Raw genomic sequence first — 4386 nt, 5'->3', positions numbered from 1 at the left:
AAAACAATTTTCCAAGCAAATGGTCTGAAGAAACAAGATGGAGTAGCCATTCTAATATCAAATAAAATTGACTTCCAACCCAAAGTTATCAAAAAAGACAAGGAGGGACACTTCATATGCATCAATGATAAAATCTACCAAGATGAACTCTCAATTCGGAATATCTATGCTCCAAATACAAGGGCAGCCACATTCATTAAAGAAACTTTAGGGCACAAAGTCTGAGGGCTGAAAGGTAGCAGACGTTTCCACAACCACCGACCCGCAACTTGAGTGCCCTGCACCCCCTTTCGTGGAAGTCTGAGCCGGCTGTACAGCTTTCCTCCTTGTTCCTGCAGCCATGTCCATGAATGAGAATGCTAATTTACCAGCTGCCTGACTTAACAGGTTTAAGAACAAGGGGAAGGACAGTACAGAAATGTGTCCCCACTGAGCAGAAGTTAATGTGGAACTCAGGAAAGCTAAAAAAGATGAGCAGATGCTGAAAAGGAGAAACATCAGCTCCTTTCCTGATGATGATACTTCTCTGCTACAGGAAAACCGGAACAACCAGGGGACTGTAAATTGGTCTGTTGAGGAAATTGCTAAAGGCATAAACAGTAACAATTTGGAAAGCCAGCTCCAAGCTACTCAAGCTGCTTGGAAATTGCTTTCTAGAGAGAAACAGCCTCCTATAGACAACATCATCCGGGCTGGTTTGATCCCAAAATTTCTGTCCTTCTTGGGCAAAACTGATTGTAGTCCTATTCAGTTTGAGTCTGCTTGGGCATTCACCAACATTGTTTCTGGAACATCTGAACAAACCAAAGCTGTGGTGGATGGAGGTGCTATCCCAGCATTTATTTCTCTCTTGGCATCTCCCTATGCTCACATCAGTGAGCAAGCTGTTTGGGCTCTTAGAAACATTGCAGGTGATGGTTCAGCTTTCTGAGACTTAGTTATCAAACACGGTGCGATTGACCCACTCTTGGCACTTCCTGCAGTTCCTGATCTGTCATCCTTGGCATGTGGTTACTTATGTAATCTTACCTGGACGCTTTCAAATCTTTGTCAAAACAAGAACCCTGCACTTCCCTTAGAGGATGTTGAGCAGATTCTTCCTACTTTAGTTCGACTCCTGCACCACAATGATCCAGAAGTACTAGCAGATTCCTGCTGGGCCATTTCCTACCTGACTGATGGTACAAATGAGTGCATTGAGATGGTTGTGAAGAAAGGAGTTTTTCCCCAACCTGTGAAGCTTCTAGGAGCTACTGAACTGCCCATTGTGACTCCCGCACTAAGAGCCATAGGGAATATTGTCACTGGAACAGATGAGCAGACTCAGAAAGTGATCGATGCAGGAGCACTTGCAGTCTTTCCCAGCCTGCTAACAAATCCCAAAACTAACATTCAGAAGGAGACCACATGGACAATGTCGAACATTACAGCTGGATGCCAGGACCAGATACAGCAAGTTGTGAATCATGGCCTAATCCCCTTTCTTGTTGGTTTCCTCTCTAAGGCAGACTTTAAGACACAGAAGGAGGCCGTGTGGGCTATAACTAACTGTACCAGTGGTGGGACTGTTGAGCAGATTGTGCATCTCGTTCATTGTGGGATAATAGAACCTTTGATGAACCTCCTGAGTGCAAAAGATACCAAGATTATTCAGGTTATTCTTGATGCCATTTCAAATATCGTTCAGGCTGCAGAGAAACTAGGTGGGACAGAAAAGCTCAGTATAATGATTGAAGAGTGTGGAGGCTTGGATAAAATTGAAGCACTACAGCTCTTTCCAGTCTTGCAAGATGGTGGGTGAAAAGGCACAAGATACAAAGGAGAAGAAACCTGTGGTCAAGAAGGCTGGCGGTGATGCTGCTGCCTCCCGTCCCTCGGCCACCAAAGCAGCCGAAAAGGTTTGCACTAAGGTTTAAAAGCCCAAAAAGGAGAAGCCCCATTGCAGCCGAAACCCTGTCCTGGTGAGAGGAATTGGCAGGTACTCCCGATCTGCTATGTACTCCAGGAAGGCCCTGTACAAAAGGAAATACTCAGCTGCCAAGACCAAGGTTGAGAAGAAGAAGAAAAAGGAGAAGGTCCTTGCTACTGTCACCAAAACAGTTGGTGGGGACAAGAACGGTGGCACCCAGGTAGTGAAGCTTCAAAAAAATGCCTAAGTATTATCCCACCGAAGAAGTGTCTCGGAAGCTGCTGAGCCATTGCAAGAAGCCCTTCAGCCAGCACATGAGAAGGCTATGCTCCAGCATCACTACCGGAACTGTCCTGATCATCCTCATTGGGCGCCACACGGGCAAGAGAATGGTTTTCCTGAAGCAGCTGGACAGTGGCTTGCTGCTTGTGACTGGACCTCTTGTCATCAACAGAGCTCCTCTGCGCAGAACACACCGGAAGTTTGTCATTGCTACCTCTACAAAAGTTGATATCAGCGATGTTAAAATTCCCAAACACCTGACTGACTCTTACTTCAAGAAGCAGCTGTGCAAGCCCAGGCATCAGGAGTGCGAGATCTTCAACACGAAGAAGGAGAAATACGAGACTACAGAGCAGCAAAAGGCTGATCAGAAAGCTGTGGACTCGCAGATTTTGCCAAAGATTAAAGCTGTTCCTCAGCTCCAGGGCTACCTGCGATCTCAGTTTTCCTTGACAAACGGGATGTATCCTCCCAAACTGGTCTTCTAAATTGTTAACCTAATTAAACAGATTCATATGTTCAAAAAAAATTGAAGCACTACAGAGCCATGAAAACGAGTCTGTATACAAGGCCTCATTGAACTTAATTGAGAAGTACTTCTCAGTGGAGGAAGAGGAAGATCAAAATGTGTGCCAGAAACTACTTTTGAAGGCTTTACCTTCCAAGTTCAGGATGGAGGTCCCGGGACCTTTAACTTCTAATGTCCAGCCAAGGCACAAAGTTGTTAGCTATGTGCTTTGCTATTCTGTGTTCTTGTAGATTTGTCTTACTGTTTCTCTACTAAGAACTCTTTTTAAATGTGGTTTGTTATTGTAGCACTTTTTACAAAAGAAACTATACTTGAACAGTTATAAACTGTACATACTCTATGAAACTGTCCTCTGAATTTATTTCTATGTGGAATTTCGTACCCTGTCATGTGCTGTAAATAAAGATTAAAGTTCCATTCTTAAAAAAAAAAAAAAAAAGAAAAAGAAAAAGAAAAACCTTCTTCTCAGCACCTCATGGTACCTTCTCCAAAAAAGACCATATAATCGGTCACAAAGCAAGCCTCAACAGATATAAAAATATTGAAATTATCCCATGCATCCTGTCAGATCACCACGGACTAAGGCTGATCTTCAATAACAACATAAATAATGGAAAGCCAACATTCACGTGGAAACTGAACAACACTCTTCTCAATGATACCTTGGTCAAGGAAGGAATAAAGAAAGAAATTAAAGACTTTTTAAAGTTTAATGAAAATGAAGCCACAACATACCCAAACATATGGGACACAATGAAAGCAGTCCTAAGAGGAAAACTCATAGCCCCGAGTGCCTCCAAAAAGAAACTAGAGAGAGCACACACTAGCAGCCTGACAGCACACCTAGAAGCTCTAGAACAAAAGGAAGCAAATTCACCCAAGAGCAGTAAACGGCAGGAAATAATCAAACTTAGGGCAAAAATCAACCAAGTGAAAACAATAAAAACTATGCAAAGAATCAACCAAACCAGGAGCTGGTTCTTTGAGAAAATCAACAAGATAAATAAACTCTTATCCAGACTAACCACAGAGACAGTATACAATTTCATACAATCATGAATAAAAAGGGAAACATAAGAATGGAAACCGTGGAAATCCAAGATCCTACTACAAAACTCTTTACTCAACTAAATTGGAAAATTTGGATGAAATGGACAATTTTCTAAACACAAACCAGGTGTGAAAGTTAAAACAGGATCAGATAAACCACCTAAACACTCCCATATCCCCTAAAGAAATAGAAGCAAGCAGTCATTAATAGTCTCCCAACCAAAAAAAAAAAAAAAAAAAAAGCCTAGGACCAGATGGGTTTAGTGGAGATTCTATCAGACCTTTAAAGAAGACCTAATACCAATACTCTCCATACAATTCCACAAAATAGAAACAGAAGGAACACTCCCCAATTCATTCTATGAAGCCATAATTACGCTTATAGCTAAAACACATAAAGACCAAACAAAGAAAGAGAACTTCAGATCAATATCCTGTATGAACATTGATGCAAGAATACTCAATAAAATTCTTGCCAACAGAATCTAAGAACACATCAAGACAATCATTCACCACAATCAAGTAGACGTCATCCCAGGGGTGCAAGGATGGTTCAATATATGGAAATCCATTAACATAAACCACTACATAAACACACTCAAATAAAAAAAAAAAC

General features: G+C 41.8%; 1 pseudogene; it reads left to right on the top strand.

Moving 5' to 3' along the window:
- Gm16436 (predicted gene 16436) lies at positions 212-3142 on the top strand (annotated as a pseudogene).

Source organism: Mus musculus, chromosome X, assembly GCF_000001635.26.
Source record: "Mus musculus strain C57BL/6J chromosome X, GRCm38.p6 C57BL/6J".
NCBI lineage: Eukaryota > Metazoa > Chordata > Mammalia > Rodentia > Muridae > Mus > Mus musculus.
This window is presented reverse-complemented; position numbering and strand designations above follow the sequence as displayed.